At 50.6% G+C, this 12,324-nt stretch overlaps 8 pseudogenes; all 8 read right to left on the bottom strand.

Moving 5' to 3' along the window:
• Positions 1-109: 109 nt before the first annotated feature.
• LOC130328457 (5S ribosomal RNA) lies at positions 110-229 on the bottom strand (annotated as a pseudogene).
• A 1,270-nt stretch (positions 230-1,499) lies between these two features.
• Positions 1,500-1,619, bottom strand: LOC130347327 (5S ribosomal RNA; annotated as a pseudogene).
• A 1,054-nt stretch (positions 1,620-2,673) lies between these two features.
• Positions 2,674-2,793, bottom strand: LOC130352010 (5S ribosomal RNA; annotated as a pseudogene).
• Positions 2,794-3,273: 480 nt separating this feature from the next.
• Positions 3,274-3,393, bottom strand: LOC130318582 (5S ribosomal RNA; annotated as a pseudogene).
• A 1,875-nt stretch (positions 3,394-5,268) lies between these two features.
• On the bottom strand, positions 5,269-5,388 carry LOC130334416 (5S ribosomal RNA; annotated as a pseudogene).
• A 1,073-nt stretch (positions 5,389-6,461) lies between these two features.
• Positions 6,462-6,581, bottom strand: LOC130313484 (5S ribosomal RNA; annotated as a pseudogene).
• Positions 6,582-8,654: 2,073 nt separating this feature from the next.
• LOC130353148 (5S ribosomal RNA) lies at positions 8,655-8,774 on the bottom strand (annotated as a pseudogene).
• A 2,267-nt stretch (positions 8,775-11,041) lies between these two features.
• Positions 11,042-11,161, bottom strand: LOC130328446 (5S ribosomal RNA; annotated as a pseudogene).
• Between the last annotated feature and the right edge of the window lie 1,163 nt (positions 11,162-12,324).

Genomic DNA, 12,324 nt, shown 5'->3' with positions numbered 1-12,324 from the left:
CACATTCAGCTTAGGATAGCCGTAGACGGCTTCACACCCTGTATACTGTGGATTTAAGCATCAATAAATCCTTTTCGGAATCGGAGCGGAAGGCGGCTACAGAGCAAAATGTCAACAACACCTGGTATTCCCAGCCAGTCTCCCATGCTGGTACTTACCGGGCCCTAAGCTGGGTAGCAGTCTGCGTTCTGACGAGAGCAGGCGCGTTCAGCTTAGGATGGCCATTAACAGCTTCATGCCCTTTATACTGTGCATTTAAGCATCAATAAATCCTTTTCTGAATCGGAGCGGAAGGCGGCAACAGATTAAAATGTCAACTGCACCCGGGATTCCCAGCCAGTCTCCCATGCTGGTACTTACCAGGCCCTAAGCTGGGTAGCAGTCTGCGATCTGACGAGAGCAGGCACGTTCAGCTTAGGATGGCCGTTGACAGCTTCACACTTTGTATACTGTGGATTTAAGCATCAATAAATATTTTTATTAATCGGAGAGGAAGGCGGCAACAGAGCAAAATGTCAATGGCACCTTGGATTGCCAGCCAGTCTCCCACGCCGGTATCTGCCGGGCAGCAGTCTGCGATCTGAGGAGAGCAGACACGTTCAGCTTAGGATGGCCGTTGACAGCTTCACACCCTGTATATTGTGGATTTAAGCATCAATAAATCCTTTTCCGAATCGGAGCGGAAGGCGGCAACAGATTAAAATGTCAACTGCACCCGGGATTCCAGCCAGTCTACCATGCTGGTACTTACCAGGCCCTAAGCTGGGTATCAGTCTGCGATCTGACGAAAGCAGGCGCGTTTAGCTTAGGATGGCCGTTGACAGCTTCACACCCTGTATACTGTGCATTTAAGCATCAATAAATCCTTTTCGGAATCGGAACGGAAGGCGGCAACAGAGCAAAATGTCAACGGCAGCTGGGATTCCCAGCCAGTCTCCCATGCCAGTACTTACCGGGCCCTAAGCTAGGTAGCAGTCTGCAATCTGACGAAAGCAGGCGCGTTCAGCTTAGGATGGCCATTGACAGCTTCATGATTTGTATACTGTGCATTTAAGCATCAATAAATCCTTTTCGGAATCGGAACGGAAGGCGGCAAAAGAGCAAAATGTCAACTGCACCCGGGATTCCCAGCCAGTCTCCCATGCCGGTACTTACTGGGCCCTAAGCTGGGTTGCAGTCTGCGATCTGACGAGAGCAGGCGCGTTCAGCTTAGGATGGCCGTTGACATCTTCACGCCTTGTATATTGTGAATTTAAGCATCAATAAATATTTTTATTAATCGGAGAGGAAGGCGGCAACAGAGCAAAATGTCAATGGCACCTTGGATTGCCAGCCAGTCTCCCATGCCGGTAACTGCCGGGCAGTAGTCTGCGATGTGAGGAGAGCAGGCACGTTCAGGCTTAGGATGGCCGTTGACAGCTTCACACCCTGTGTATTGTGGATTTAAGCATCAATAAATCCTTTTCCGAATCGGAGCGGAAGGCGGCAACAGATTAAAATGTCAACTGCACCTGGGATTCCCAGCCAGTCTCCCATGCTGGTACTTACCAGGCCCTAAGCTGGGTAGCAGTCTGCGATCTGACGTGAGCAGGCGCATTCAGCTTAGGATGGCCGTTGACAGCTCCACACTTTGTATACTGTGGATTTAAGCATCAATAAATAATTTTCGGAATCGGAGCAGAAACAGAGCAAAATGGCAACTGCACCCGGGATTCCCAGCCAGTCTCCCATGCTGGTACTTACCAGGCCCGAAGCTGGGTAGCAGTCTGCGATCTGACGAGAACAGGCGCATTCAGCTTAGGATGGCCATAGACATCTTCACACCCTGTATACTGTGAATTTAAGCATCAATAAATCCTTTTCGGAATCGGAGCGTAAGGCGGCAACAGAGCAAAATGTCAACGACACCTGGGATTCCCAGCCAGTCTCCCATGCTGGTGCTTACCAGGCCCTAAGCTGGGTATCAGTCTGCGATCTGACGAGAGCAGGCGCGTTCAGCTTAGGATGGCCGTTGACAGCTTCACCCCCTTTATATTGTGGATTTAAGCATCAATAAATAATGGAACGGAAGGCGGCAACAGAGCAAAATGTCATCGACACCAGGGATTCCCAGCCAGTCTCCCATGCTGGTACTTACCGGGCCCTAAGATCTGTACCAGTCTGCGATCTGACGAGAGCAGGCGCGTTCAGCTTAGGATGGCCGTTGACAGCTTCACACTTTATATACTGTGCATTTAAGCATCAATAAATCCTTTTCGGAATCGGAACGGAAGGCGGCAACAGAGCAAAATGTCAATGGCACCTTGGATTGCCAGCCAGTCACCCATGCCCGTACTTGCCGGGCAGCAGTCTGCGATCTGACAAGAACAGGCACATTCAGCTTAGGATAGCCGTAGACGGCTTCACACCCTGTATACTGTGGATACTGTGGATTTAAGCATCAATAAATAATTTTCGGAATCGGAGCAAAATGTCAACTGCACCCGGGATTCCCAGCCAGTCTCCCATGCTGATACTTATCAGGCCCGAAGCAGGGTAGCAGTCTGCGATCTGACGAGAACAGGCACATTCAGCTTAGGATGGCCGTAGACAACTTCACGCCCTGTATACTGTGGATTTAAGCATCAATAAATCCTTTTCGGAATCGGAGCGTAAGGCGGCAACAGAGCAAAATGTCAACGACACCTGGGATTCTCAGCCAGTCTCCCATGCTGGTACTTACCGGGCCCTAAGCTGGGTAGCAGTCTGCGATCTGACGAGAGCAGGCGCGTTCAGCTTAGGATGGCCGTTGACAGCTTCACGCCCTTTATACTGTGCATTTAAGCATCAATAAATCCTTTTCCGAATCGGAGCGTAAGGCGGCAACAGATTAAAATGTCAACTGCACCCGGGATTCCCAGCCAGTGTCCCATGCCGGTACTTACCGGGCCCTAAGATCTGTACCAGTCTGCGATCTGACGAGAGCAGGCGCGTTCAGCTTAGGATGGCCGTTGACATCTTCACGCCTTGTATACTGTGGATTTAAGCATCAATAAATATTTTTTTTAATCGGAGAGGAAGGCGGCAACAGATCAAAATGTCAATAGCACCTTGGATTGCCAGCCAGTCACCCATGCCCGTACTTGCCGGGCAGCAGTCTGCGATCTGACAAGAACAGGCGCATTCAGCTTAGGATAGCCGTAGACGACTTCACACCCTGTATATTGTGGATTTAAGCATCAATAAATCCTTTTCGGAATCGGAGCAAAATGTCTACAGAGCTACAGAGCAAAATGTCAACAACACCTGAGATTCCCAGCCAGTCTCCCATGCTGGTACTTACCGGGCCCTAAGCTGGGTAGCAGTCTGCGATCTGACGAGAGCAGGTGCGTTCAGCTTAGGATGGCCGTTGACAGCTTCACACTTTGTATACTGTGCATTTAAGCATCAATAAATCCTTTTCGGAATCGGAACGGAAGGCGGCAACAGAGCAAAATGTCAACGGCAGCCGGGATTCCCAGCCAGTCTCCCATGCCGGTACTTACTGGGCCATTAGCTGGGTAGCAGTCTGCGATCTGACGAGAGCAGGCGCGTTCAGCTTAGGATGGCCGTTGCCAGCTTCACACTTTGTATACTGTGCATTTAAGCATCAATAAATCCTTTTCGGAATCGGAACAGAAGGCGGCAACAGAGCAAAATGTCAACGGCAACCGGGATTCCCAGCCAGTGTCCCATGCCGGTACTTACCGGGCCCTAAGATCTGTACCAGTCTGCGATCTGACGAGAGCAGGCGCGTTAAGCTTAGGATGGCCGTCGACAGCTTCACACCTTGTATACTGTGGATTTAAGCATCAATAAATTCTTTTCGGAATCGGAGCGGAAGGCGGCAACAGAGCAAAATGTCAACTGCACCCGGGATTCCCAGCCAGTCTCCCATGCCGGTACTTACTGGGCCCTAAGCTGGGTAGCAGTCTGCGATCTGACGAGAGCAGGCGCGTTCAGCTTAGGATGGCCGTTGACATCTTCACGCCTTGTATATTGTGGATTTAAGCATCAATAAATATTTTTTTCATCGGAGAGGAAGGCGGCAACAGAGCAAAATGTCAATGGCACCTTGGATTGCCAGCCAGTCTCCCATGCCGGTAACTGCCGGGCAGCAGTCTGCGATCTGAGCAAAGCAGGCACGTTCAGGCTTAGGATGGCCGTTGACAGCTTTACACCCTGTATATTGTGGATTTAAGCATCAATAAATCATTTTCCGAATCGGAGCGGAAGGCGGCAACATATTAAAAAGTCAACTGCACCCGGGATTCCCAGCCAGTCTCCCATGCTGGTACTTACCAGGACCTAAGCTGGGTAGCAGTCTGCGATCTGACGAGAGCAGGCGCGTTCAGCTTAGGATGGCCGTTGACAGCTTCACACTTTGTATACTGTGGATTTAAGCATCAATAAATAATTTTCGGAATCGGAGCAGAAACAGAGCAAAATGTCAACTGCACCCGGGATTCCCAGCCAGTCTCCCTTGCTGGTACTTACCAGGCCCGAAGCTGGGTAGCAGTCTGCGATCTGACGAGAACAGGCGCGTTCAGCTTAGGATGGCCGTTGACAGCTTCTCGCCCTTTATACTGTGCATTTAGGCATCAATAAATCCTTTTCGGAATTGGAACGGAAGGCGGCAACAGAGCAAAATGTCAACGGCAGCCGGGATTCCCAGCCAGTGTCCCATGCCGGTACTTACCGGGCCCTAAGATCTGTACCAGTCTGCGATCTGACGAGAGCAGGCGCGTTAAGCTTAGGATGGCCGTCGACAGCTTCACACCTTGTATACTGTGGATTTAAGCATCAATAAATTATTTTCGGAATCGGAGCGGAAGGCAGCAATAGAGCAAAATATCAACGGCACCCGGGATTACCAGCCAGTCTCACATGCCAGTACTTACCGGGCCCTAAGCTGGGTAGCAGTCTGCGATCTGACGAGAGCAGGCGCGTTCAGCTTAGGATGGCCGTTGACATCTTCACGCCTTGTATACTGTGGATTTAAGCATCAATAAATATTTTTTTTAATCGGAGAGGAAGGCGGCAACAGATCAAAATGTCAATAGCACCTTGGATTGCGAGCCAGTCTCCCATGCCCGTACTTGCCGGGCAGCAGTCTGCGATCTGACAAGAACAGGCGCATTCAGCTTAGGATAGCCGTAGACGGCTTCACACCCTGTATATTGTGGATTTAAGCATCAATAAATCCTTTTCGGAATCGGAGCAAAATGTCTACAGAGCTACAGAGCAAAATGTCAACAACACCTGAGATTCCCAGCCAGTCTCCCATGCTGGTACTTACCGGGCCCTAAGCTGGGTAGCAGTCTGCGATCTGACGAGAGCAGGCGCGTTCAGCTTAGGATGGCCGTTGACAGCTTCACACCTTGTATACTGTGCATTTAAGCATCAATAAAACCTTTTCGGAATCGGAACGGAAGGCGGCAACAGAGCAAAATGTCAACGGCAGCCGGGATTCCCAGCCAGTGTCCCATGCCGGTACTTACCGGGCCCTAAGATCTGTACCAGTCTGCAATCTGACGAAAGCAGGCGCGTTAAGCTTAGGATGGCCGTCGACAGCTTCACACCTTGTATACTGTGGATTTAAGCATCAATAAATTATTTTCGGAATCGGAGCGGAAGGCGGCAACAGAGCAAAATATCAACTGCACCCGGGATTCCCAGCCAGTCTCCCATGCCGGTACTTACTGGGCCCTAAGCTGGGTAGAAGTCTGCGATCTGACGAGAGCAGGCGCGTTCAGCTTAGGATGGCCGTTGACATCTTCACGCCTTGTATATTGTGGATTTAAGCATCAATAAATATTTTTTTAATCGGAGAGGAAGGCAGCAACAGAGCAAAATGTCAATGGCACCTTGGATTGCCAGCCAGTCTCCCATGCCGGTAACTGCCGGGCAGCAGTCTGCGATCTGAGGAGAGCAGGCACGTTCAGGCTTAGGATGGCTGTTGACAGCTTCACACCCTGTATATTGTGGATTTAAGCATCAATAAATCCTTTTCCGAATCGGAGGGGAAGGCGGCAACAGATTAAAATGTCAACTGCACCCGGGATTCCCAGCCAGTCTCCCATGCTGGTACTTACAAGGCTCTAAGCTGGGTAGCAGTCTGCGATCAGACGAAAGCAGGCGCGTTCAGCTTAGGATGGCCGTTGACAGCTTCACACTTTGTATACTGTGGATTTAAGCATCAATAAATAATTTTCGGAATCGGAGCAGAAACAGAGCAAAATGTCAACTGCACCCGGGATTCCCAGCCAGTCTCCCATGCTGGTACTTACCAGGCCCGAAGCTGGGTAGCAGTCTGCGATCTGACGAGAACAGTCGCATTCAGCTTAGGATGGCCGTAGACATCTTCACACCCTGTATACTGTGGATTTAAGCATCAATAAATCCTTTTCGGAATCGGAGCGTAAGGCGGCAACAGAGCAAAATGTCAACGACACCTGGGATTCCCAGCCAGTCTCCCATGCTGGTACTTACCGGGCCCTAAGCTGGGTAGCAGTCTGCGATCTGACGAGAGCAGGCGCGTTCAGCTTAGGATGGCCGTTGACAGTTTCATGCCCTTTATACTGTGCATTTAAGCATCAATAAATCCTTTTCCGAATCGGAGCGGAAGGCGGCAACAGATTAAAATGTCAACTGCACCCGGGATTCCCAGCCAGTCTCCCATGCTGGTACTTACCAGGCCCTAAGCTGGGTAGCAGTCTGCGATCTGACGAGAGCAGGCACGTTCAGCTTAGGATGGACGTTGACAGCTTCACGCCTTGTATATTGTGGATTTAAGCATCCATACATATTTTTATTAATCGGAGAGGAAGGCGGCAACAGAGCAAAATGTCAATGGCACCTTGGATTGCCAGCCAGTCTCCCATGCCGGTAACTGCCGGGCAGCAGTCTGCGATCTGAGGAGAGCAGGCACGTTCAGGCTTAGGATGGCCGTTGACAGCTTCACACCCTGTATATTGTGGATTTAAGCATCAATAAATCCTTTTCCGAATCGGAGCGGAAGGCGGCAACAGATTAAATTGTCGACTGCACTCGGGATTCCCAGCCAGTCTCCCATGCTGGTACTCACCAGGCCCTAAGCTGGGTAGCAGTCTGCGATCTGACGAGAACAGGCGCATTCAGCTTAGGATGGCCGTAGACGTCTTCACACCCTGTATACTGTGGATTTAAGCATCAATAGATCCTTTTCGGAATCGGAGCGGAAGGCGGCAACAGAGCAAAATGTCAACGACACCTGGGATTCCCAGCCAGTCTCCCATGCCAGTACTTACCAGGCCCTAAGCTGGGTAGGAGTCTGCGATCTGTCGAGAGCAGGCGCGTTCAGCTTAGGATGGCCGTTGACAGCTTCTCGCCCTTTATACTGTGCATTTAGGCATCAATAAATCCTTTTCGGAATTGGAATGGGAGGCGGCAACAGAGCAAAATGTCAATGGCAGCCGGGATTCCCAGCCAGTGTCCCATGCCGGTACTTACCGGGCCCTAAGATCTGTACCAGTCTGCGATCTGACGAGAGCAGGCGCGTTAAGCTTAGGATGGCCGTCGACAGCTTCACACCTTGTATACTGTGGATTTAAGCATCAATAAATTCTTTTCGGAATCGGAGCGGAAGGCAGCAATAGAGCAAAATATCAACGGCACCCGGGATTCCCAGCCAGTCTCCCATGCCAGTACTTACCGGGCCCTAAGCTGGGTAGCAGTCTTCGATCTGACGAGAGCAGGCGCGTTCAGCTTAGGATGGCCATTGACAGCTTCATGCTTTTTATACTGTGCATTTAAGCATCAATAAATCCTTTTCGGAATCGGATCGGAAGGCGGCAACAGAGCAAAACGTCAACTGCACCCGGGATTCCCAGCCAGTCTCCCATGCCGGTACTTACCGGGCCCTAAGCTGGGTAGCAGTCTGCGATCTGACGAGAGCAGGCGCGTTCAGCTTAGGATGGCCGTTGACATCTTCATGCCTTGTATATTGTGGATTTAAGCATCATTAAATTTTTTTTTTAATCGGAAAGGAAGGCGGCAACAGAGCAAAATGTCAATGGCACCTTGGATTGCCAGCCAGTCTCCCATGCCGGTAACTGCCGGGCAGCAGTCTGCGATCTGAGGAGAGCAGGCATGTTCAGGCTTAGGATGGCCGTTGACAGCTTCACACCCTGTCTATTGTGGATTTAAGCATCAATAAATCCTTTTCCGAATCGGAGCGGAAGGCGGCATTAGATTACAATGTCAACTGCACCCTGGATTCCCAGCCAGTGTCCCATGCCGGTACTTACCGGGCCCTAAGATCTGTACCAGTCTGCGATCTGACGAGAGCAGGCGCGTTCAGCTTAGGATGGCCGTTGACAGCTTCACACTTTGTATACTGTGGATTTAAGCATCAATAAATAATTTTCGGAATCGGAGCAGAAACAGAGCAAAATGTCAACTGCACCCAGGATTCCCAGCCAGTCTCCCATGCTGGTACTTACCAGGCCCGAAGCTGGGTAGCAGTCTGCGATCTGACAAGAACAGGCGCATTCAGCTTAGGATGGCCGTAGACATCTTCACACCCTGTATACTGTAGATTTAAGCATCAATAAATCCTTTTCGGAATCAGAGCGGAAGGCGGCAACAGAGCAAAATGTCAACGACACCTGGGATTCCCAGCCAGTCTCCCATGCTGGTACTTACCGGGCCCTAAGCTGGATAGCAGTCTGCGATCTGACGAGAGCAGGCGCGTTCAGCTTAGGATGGCCGTTGACAGCTTTTCGCCCTTTATACTGTGCATTTAAGCATCAATAAATCCTTTTCGGAATCGGAACGGAAGGCGGCAACAGAGCAAAATGTCAACGGCAGCCGGGATTCCCAGCCAGTGTCCCATGCCGGTACTTACCGGGCCCTAAGATCTGTACCAGTCTGCGATCTGACGAGAGCAGGCGCGTTAAGCTTAGGATGGCCGTCGACAGCTTTACACCTTGTATACTGTGGATTTAAGCATCAATAAATTATTTTCGGAATCGGAGCGGAAGGCAGCAATAGAGCAAAATGTCAACGGCACTCTGGATTCCCAGCCAGTCTCCCATGCCAGTACTTACCGGGCCCTAAGCTGGGTAGCCGTCTGCGATCTGACAAGAGCAGGCGCGTTCAGCTTAGAATGGCCATTGACAGCTTCATGCTTTTTATACTGTGCATTTAAGCATCAATAAATCCTTTTCGGAATCGGAAGGGAAGGCGGCAACAGAGCAAAATGTCAATGGCACCTTGGATTGCCAGCCAGTCTCCCATAACGGTAACTGCCGCGCAGCAGTCTGCGATCTGAGGAGAGCAGGCACGTTCAGGCTTAGGATGGCCGTTGACAGCTTCACACCCTGTATATTGTGGATTTAAGCATCAATAAATCCTTTTCCGAATCTGAGCGGAAGGTGGCAACAGATTAAAATGTCAACTGCACCCGGGATTCCCAGCCAGTCTCCCATGTTGGTACTTACCGGGTCCTAAGCTGGGTAGCAGTCTGCGATCTGACGAGAGCAGGCGCGTTCAGCTTAGGATGGCCGTTGACAGCTTCACGCTTTGTATACTGTGCATTTAAGCATCAATTAATCCTTTTCGGAATCGGAGCAGAAACAGAGCAAAATGTCGACGGCAGCCTGGATTCCCAGCCAGTCTCCCATGCTGGTACTTACCGTGCACTAAGCTGGGTAGCAGTCTGCGATCTGACGAGAGCAAGTGCGTTCAGCTTAGGATGGCCTTTGACAGCTTCTCGCCCTTTATACTGTGGATTTAAGCATCAATAATATCTTTTCGGAATCGGAGCGGAAGGCAGCAATAGAGCAAAATGGCAACGGCTCCCGGGATTCCCAGCCAGTCTCCCATGCCAGTACTTACCGGGCCCTAAGCTGGGTAGCAGTCTGCGATCTGACGAGAGCAGGCGCGTTCAGCTTAGGATGGCCATTGACAGCTTCACACTTTGTATACTGTGCATTTAAGCATCAATTAATCCTTTTCGGAATCGGAGCAGAAACAGAGCAAAATGTCAACTGCACCCGGGATTCCCAGCCAGTCTCCCATGCTGGTACTTATCAGGCCCGAAGCAGGGTAGCAGTCTGCGATCTGACGAGAACAGGCACATTCAGCTTAGGATGGCCGTAGACAACTTCACACCCTGTATACTGTGGATTTAAGCATCAATAAATCCTTTTCGGAATCGGAGCGTAAGGCGGCAACAGAGCAAAATGTCAACGACACCTGGGATTCCCAGCCAGTCTCCCATGCTGGTACTTACCGGGCTCTAAGCTGGGTAGCAGTCTGCGATCTGACGAGAGCAGGCACGTTCAGCTTAGGATGGCCATTGACAGCTTTTCGCACTTTATACTGTGCATTTAAGCATCAATAAATCCTTTTCGGAATCGGAACGGAAGGCGGCAACAGAGCAAAATGTCAACGGCAGCCGGGATTCCCAGCCAGTGTCCCATGCTGGTACTTACCGGGCCCTAAGATCTGTACCAGTCTGCGATCTGACAAGAGCAGGCACGTTAAGCTTAGGATGGCCGTCGACAGCTTCACACCTTGTATACTGTGGATTTAAGCATCAATAAATTATTTTCGGAATCGGAGCGGAAGGCAGCAATAGAGCAAAATGTCAACAGCACCCGGGATTCCCAGCCAGTCTCCCATGCCAGTACTTACCGGGCCCTAGGCTGGGTAGCAGTCTGCGATCTGACGAGAGCAGGCGCGTTCAGCTTTGGATGGCCATTGACAGCTTCATTCTTTTTATACTGTGCATTTAAGCATCAATAAATCCTTTTCGGAATCGGAGAGGAAGGCGGCAACAGAGCAAAATGTCAATAGCACCTTGGATTGCCAGACAGTCTCCCATGCCCGTACTTGCCGGGCAGCAGTCTGCGATCTGACAAGAACAGGCACATTCAGCTTAGGATAGCCGTAGACGGCTTCACACCCTGTATACTGTGGATTTAAGCATCAATAAATCCTTTTCGGAATCGGAGCGGAAGGCGGCTACAGAGCAAAATGTCAACAACACCTGGTATTCCCAGCCAGTCTCCCATGCTGGTACTTACCGGGCCCTAAGCTGGGTAGCAGTCTGCGTTCTGACGAGAGCAGGCGCGTTCAGCTTAGGATGGCCATTAACAGCTTCATGCCCTTTATACTGTGCATTTAAGCATCAATAAATCCTTTTCTGAATCGGAGCGGAAGGCGGCAACAGATTAAAATGTCAACTGCACCCGGGATTCCCAGCCAGTCTCCCATGCTGGTACTTACCAGGCCCTAAGCTGGGTAGCAGTCTGCGATCTGACGAGAGCAGGCACGTTCAGCTTAGGATGGCCGTTGACAGCTTCACACTTTGTATACTGTGGATTTAAGCATCAATAAATATTTTTATTAATCGGAGAGGAAGGCGGCAACAGAGCAAAATGTCAATGGCACCTTGGATTGCCAGCCAGTCTCCCACGCCGGTATCTGCCGGGCAGCAGTCTGCGATCTGAGGAGAGCAGACACGTTCAGCTTAGGATGGCCGTTGACAGCTTCACACCCTGTATATTGTGGATTTAAGCATCAATAAATCCTTTTCCGAATCGGAGCGGAAGGCGGCAACAGATTAAAATGTCAACTGCACCCGGGATTCCAGCCAGTCTACCATGCTGGTACTTACCAGGCCCTAAGCTGGGTATCAGTCTGCGATCTGACGAAAGCAGGCGCGTTTAGCTTAGGATGGCCGTTGACAGCTTCACACCCTGTATACTGTGCATTTAAGCATCAATAAATCCTTTTCGGAATCGGAACGGAAGGCGGCAACAGAGCAAAATGTCAACGGCAGCTGGGATTCCCAGCCAGTCTCCCATGCCAGTACTTACCGGGCCCTAAGCTAGGTAGCAGTCTGCAATCTGACGAAAGCAGGCGCGTTCAGCTTAGGATGGCCATTGACAGCTTCATGATTTGTATACTGTGCATTTAAGCATCAATAAATCCTTTTCGGAATCGGAACGGAAGGCGGCAAAAGAGCAAAATGTCAACTGCACCCGGGATTCCCAGCCAGTCTCCCATGCCGGTACTTACTGGGCCCTAAGCTGGGTTGCAGTCTGCGATCTGACGAGAGCAGGCGCGTTCAGCTTAGGATGGCCGTTGACATCTTCACGCCTTGTATATTGTGAATTTAAGCATCAATAAATATTTTTATTAATCGGAGAGGAAGGCGGCAACAGAGCAAAATGTCAATGGCACCTTGGATTGCCAGCCAGTCTCCCATGCCGGTAACTGCCGGGCAGTAGTCTGCGATGTGAGGAGAGCAGGCAC

This window comes from Hyla sarda, chromosome 1 (assembly GCF_029499605.1).
Source record: "Hyla sarda isolate aHylSar1 chromosome 1, aHylSar1.hap1, whole genome shotgun sequence".
Lineage (NCBI taxonomy): Eukaryota > Metazoa > Chordata > Amphibia > Anura > Hylidae > Hyla > Hyla sarda.
The sequence above is the reverse complement of the archived record's forward strand: the minus strand, read 5'-3'. Positions and strand labels throughout refer to the sequence as shown.